Here is a 7,083-nt window from a genome sequence, read left to right on the forward strand (position 1 = left end):
AACACACATACACACATGAACACACACATGAACACACATGAACACACATACACACATGAACACACATACACACATGAACACACACATGAACACACACACACACACACACACACATGAACACACACATGAACACACATGAACACACACACACACATGAACACACACATGAACACACATGAACACACATACACACATGAACACACACACACACATGAACACACACATGAACACACATACACACATGAACACACACATACATGAACACACACACACACATGAACACACACATGAACACACACATGAACACACATACACACATGAACACACACACACACATGAACACACACATGAACACACATACACACATGAACACACACATAAATGAACACACACACACACATGAACACACACATGAACACACATGAACACACATACACATGAACACACATGAACACACACATACATGAACACACACACACACATGAACACACACATGAACACACATGAACACACATACACACATGAACACACACACACACATGAACACACACATGAACACACATACACACATGAACACACACACACACATGAACACACACATGAACACACATACACACATGAACACACACATACATGAACACACACACACACATGAACACACACATGAACACACACACATACATACACACATGAACACACACACACACATGAACACACACATGAACACACATGAACACACATACACACATGAACACACACATGAATACACATGAACACACACATGAACACACATGAACACACACATGAACACACACACATACATACACACATGAACACACACACACACACACTTACACATTTGTGATGAGGAGTGTTCTCTCTGTAGCTTCCTGCAAACTCCCCCGACACGCTGGGATTAGAACCATCGACTCACGTCTGGAAGGGAAGAAGAAACAGGATATGAAAGATGAACTGATGACAACTGAGAGGATACACACTCTGACACACACACATGAACACACACATGAACACACTCTGACCCACACACATGAACACACTCTGACCCACACACATGAACACACTCTGACCCACACACATGAACACACTCTGATCCACACACATGAACACACATTAACACACACATGAACACACTCTGACCCACACACATGAACACACTCTGACCCACACACATGAACACACATTAACACACACATGAACACACTCTGACCCACACACATGAACACACTCTGACCCACACACATGAACACACTCTGACCCACACACATGAACACACATTAACACACACATGAACACACTCTGACCCACACACATGAACACAAATGAACACACACATGAACACACACATGAACACATACACATGAACACACATGAACACACACACACACACATGAACACACACATGAACACACACACATGAACACACATATGAACACACACACATGAACACACATATCAACACACACATGAACACACACATATCAACACACACATGAACACACACACATGAACACACACATGAACACACACACATGAACACACACACATGAACACACACATGAACACACACACATGAACACACATGAACACACACACACACACATGAACACACACATGAACACACATGAACACACACATGAACACACACACATGAACACACACACATGAACACACATGAACACACACACATGAACACACACATGAACACACACACATGAACACACACACATGAACACACACATGAACACACACACATGAACACACACAGATGAACACACACACATGAACACACACATGAACACACACACATGAACACACACACATGAACACACACACATGAACACACACATGAACACACACACATGAACACACACACATGAACACACACATGAACACACACACATGAACACACACACATGAACACACACATGAACACACACACATGAACACACACATGAACACACACATAAACACACACATGAACACACACACATGAACACACACATGAACACACACATGAACACACACACATGAACACATACACATGAACACACACACATGAACACACACATGAACACACACACATGAACACACACACATGAACACACACACATGAACACATACACATGAACACACACACATGAACACACACATGAACACACACACATGAACACACACACGAACACACACACATGAACATATACACATGAACACACACACATGAACACACACATGAACACACACACATGAACACATACACATGAACACACACACATGAACACACACATGAACACACACACATGAACACACACACGAACACACACACATGAACATATACACATGAACACACACACATGAACACACACATGAACACACACACATGAACACACACATGAATACACACATGAACACACACACATGAACACACACACATGAACACACACACATGAACACACATGGACATACATTGACACACACATGAACACACACATGAATACACACACATTGACACACACATGAATACACACACATTGACAAACACATTGACACACACATGAATACACACACATTGACACACACATTGACACACACACATTGACACACACATGGACATACATTGACACACACATATATACACACACATTGACACACACACATTGACACACACATGGACATACATTGACACACACACATTGACACACACATATATACACACACATTGACACACACATGAATACACACACATTGACAAACACATTGACACACACATTGACACACACATTGACACACACACATTGACACACACATGGACATACATTGACACACACATTGACACACACATGGACATACATTGACACACACACATTGACACACACATATATACACACACATTGACACACACACATTGACACACACATGGACATACATTGACACACACACATTGACACACACATATATACACACACATTGACACACACATGAACACAAATGAACATACATTGACACACACATGAACACACACACATTGACACACACACATGAACACACATGAACACACACACATGAACACACACATGAACACAAATGAACATACATTGACACACACATGAACACACACACATGAACACAAATGAACATACATTGACACACACATGAACACACACACATGAACACAAATGAACATACATTGACACACACATGAACACACACACATGAACACAAATGAACATACATTGACACACACATGAACACACACACATGAACACAAATGAACATACATTGACACACACATGAACACACACACATGAACACAAATGAACATACATTGACACACACATGAACACACACACATGAACACAAATGAACATACATTGACACACACATGAACACACACATGAACACACACATGAACACGCACATGAACACACACATGAACACACACATGAACACAAATGAACATACATTGACACACACATGAACACACACACACATTGACACACAGCATGAAGGTTTCCTTCAGTGTTGCCATGGTGACCAGAGGCAGCTGTGTTTTCATTCACGTCCTCTGGTCACGTGATCTCAAACCACTCACGATCACGTGACGCTGGAAGAGTTGCTGCAGTCACTCGCTGCACCACACTGCCCCCTGCTGGCGTTATGGCGGAAGTTGCGCGTAAGAAGGAAAAGCAAAACTAGATATTTATTCATAATTTATTCATGTCCTTAGAAAAATAATTTATTCATGTCCTTAGAAAAATACACGTTTTTTTTTGTTTTGTTAGATAGATATGAAGTAAACAAACAACTGATGAAGATAAATGTGTTTGTTTGTAAACATCAAAGAAGGTGTGTTCTTCAAACACACATGGAAACACATGTACACACGTACATGTGTGTGTTCATGTTTGTTTGTGTTTATGTTTGTGTTCGTGTGTGTTTGTGTTTATGTACATGTGTTTTTAAGTTTGTGTCTTCATGTCTGTGTCTTCATGTTATGTGTCTTTGTGTGTGTGTGTTTGTTGGTGTGTGTTTGTTCATGTGTGTGTGTTCATGTTTTTATGTGTGTGTTCATGTTTGTTTGTGTTTATGTTTGTGTTCATGTTCGTGTGTGTTTGTGTGTGTGTCTTCATGTGTGTATGTTCATGTTTGCGTCTTCATGTTATGTGTCTACGTGTGTGTGTGTGTTTGTTGGTGTGTGTTCATTGGTGTGTGTTTGTTCATGTGTGTGCTTGTGTGTGTTCATGTTTTTATTTGTTTGTTCATGTGTTTGTGTGTGTGTTCATGTTTGTTTGTGTTTATGTTTGAATGTTTGTGTTCCTGTTCGTGTGGATTTATGTTTGTGTGTGTTCATGTCTGTGTGTTAATATTTGTGTCTTTATGCATGAGTGTTCATGTGTGTTTGTTCATGTATATGCTCATATGTGTGTTCATTTACGTGTGTGTTCATGTTTGTTCATATGTATGTGTTCATACATGTGTGTTCATGTTTGTGTGTGTTCATGTTTGTTCATATGTGTGTTCATTTACGTGTGTGTTCATGTTTGTGTGTGTTCATGTTTGTTCATATGTGTGTGTTCATATGTATGTGTTCATACGTGTGTTCATGTTTGTTCATATGTGTGTGTTCATATGTATGTGTTCATACGTGTGTGTTCATGTTTGTTCATACAGTATGTGTGTGTTCATATGTATGTGTTCATACGTGTGTGTTCATGTGTGTTCATATGTATATGTTCATATGTGTCTGTTCATTGACTTGTGTGTTCATACGTGTGTGTTCATGTGTGTTCATATGTGTGTGTTCATGTGTGTTCATATGTATGTGTTCATATGTGTGTGTTCATGTTTGTGTGTTCATGTTTGTTCATATGTGTCTGTTTATTTACTTGTGTGTTCATATGTGTGTGTTCATGTTTGTTCATGTGTGTGTGTTCATGTATATGTTCATATATGTGTGTTCATTGACTTGTGTGTCCATACGTGTGTGTTCATGTTTGTGTGTTCATATGTGTGTGTTCATGTGTGTTCATATGTGTGTGTTCATGTGTGTTTGTTCATGTATATGTTCATATGTGTCTGTTTATTTACTTGTGTGTTCATATGTGTGTGTTCATGTTTGTTCGTGTGTGTGTGTTAATATGTGTGTGTTCATGTGTGTCCATATGTGTGTGTTCATATGTGTTTGTTCATGTGTGTGCTTGTGTGTGTTCATGTTTTTATTTGTTTGTTCATGTGTTAGTGTGTGTGTGTTCATGTTTTTATTCGTTTGTTCATGTGTTAGTGTGTGTGTGTTCATGTTTGTTCATGTGTGTGTGTTAATATGTGTGTGTTCATGTGTGTCCATATGTATGTGTTCATATGTGTTTGTTCATGTGTTAGTGTGTGTGTTCCTGTTCGTATGTGTTTATGTTTGTGTTTCGAAGACTGTACTGTGCAGTGTTGGGGTCCCCCAGGGAACAGTGTTGGCACCTTTCCTCTTTTCACTGCACACTGCAGACCTCCAACACCTGTCTCCCACCAGTCACCTGCAGAAGTTCTCGGCCGACTCCGCCATCGTCGGCCTCATTAAGGCCGGGGATGACGGGTCGTACCGGGGACTTGTCCAGGACTTTGCTGACTGGTGCCTGGAAAACCACCTCCAGATCAACTCCAGCAAAACTAAGGAGTTGATTGTGGATTTCCGGCGGTGTCCCTCCATCTCCCCCTCACCACTGAACATCCAGGGACATTGAGATCGTCTTACAAGTTCCTGGGTGTTCACCTCAACAACCGCCTGGACTGGGTGGATAACACTGCTGCTCGGGCGGAGTAGACTCTACCTGCTCCGGAGGTTGAGGTCGTTTGGTGTCCAGGGGTCACTCCTGAAGTCCTTCTATGACTCAGTAGTGGCCTCTGCCATCTTCAACGGTGTGGTCTGCTGGGGGAGCAGCATGACAGCAAAGGGCTAAACTGGACAGCCTTATTAAGAAGGCCGGTTACGTCCTAGGGCGCCCCCTGGATCCTGTGGAGGAAGTGACTGGGAGGAGGATACGGAGCAAGCTGGGCTCCATGAGGAGGAACTTGTCTCACCCTCTCCAGCACACACTGAGGGCATTGAGGAGCTCCATCAGTGATAGGATGCTCCATCCCAGGTGTGTGAGGGAGAGGTACCTCCTTCCTCCTGCTGCCATCAGACTCCACAACAAGAACACCTTTTCTTCTTGTTATTTTCTTCTTGTTATTTTTTTATATATGATAGTGTATATAATATATATATAATATATATATGTATATAATATATAGGGTAGGTTTTTATTCTATTCTATTTAGATCTTTCTTTTCATTTTATTATTCTATTTCTGGGTGGGTATTTATGTGTGTTCATATGTGTGTGTTTACGTGTGTGTTCATGTTTGTGTGTTCATATGTGTGTGTGTTCATATGTGTGTTCATGTTTGTGTGTTCATATGTGTGTGTGTTCATATGTGTGTGTTTACGTGTATGTGTTCATATTATATGTGTGTGTTCATATGTGTGTGTTCATATGTGTGTGTTCATATGTGTGTGTTCATATGGGTGTGTGTTCATATGTGTGTGTTCATATGGGTGTGTGTTCATATGTGTGTGTTTACGTGTATGTGTTCATATTATGTGTGTGTTCATATGTGTGTGTTCATATGTGTGTGTTCATATGTGTGTGTTCATATTATATGTGTGTGTTCATATGTGTGTGTTCATATGTGTGTGGTTACGTGTATGTGTTCATATTATGTGTGTGTTCATATGTGTGTGTTCATATGTGTGTGTTCATATGTGTGTGTTCATATGTGTGTGTTCATATGTGTGTGTTCATATGTGTGTTCATATGTGTGTGTTTACGTGTATGTGTTCATATTATGTGTGTGTTCATATGTGTGTGTTCATATGTGTGTGTTCATATGTGTGTGTTTACGTGTATGTGTTCATATTATATGTGTGTGTTCATATGTGTGTGTGTTCATGTGTGTGTGTGTTCATATGTGTGTGTTTACGTGTGTCTCTGGACTGAAGCTGCAACTCTGACCATATGTTGCGGGTCGTCACTTG

General features: G+C 40.5%; 1 protein-coding gene across 1 annotated transcript in view; it reads left to right on the plus strand.

The window, feature by feature from the left end:
* mei4 (meiosis-specific, MEI4 homolog (S. cerevisiae)) overlaps positions 1-1,393 on the plus strand; it is a 32,737-nt gene extending 31,344 nt beyond the window's left edge. Inside the window, exon 6 of the mRNA XM_087806338.1 lies at positions 887-1,393. The gene's annotated coding sequence lies outside the window, so the exon portion shown is untranslated. The remainder of the gene's footprint in view (positions 1-886) is intronic.
* Positions 1,394-7,083: the final 5,690 nt, after the last annotated feature.

This window comes from Callionymus lyra, chromosome 13 (assembly GCF_982586985.1).
Source record: "Callionymus lyra chromosome 13, fCalLyr1.hap1.1, whole genome shotgun sequence".
Taxonomy (NCBI): domain Eukaryota; kingdom Metazoa; phylum Chordata; class Actinopteri; order Syngnathiformes; family Callionymidae; genus Callionymus; species Callionymus lyra.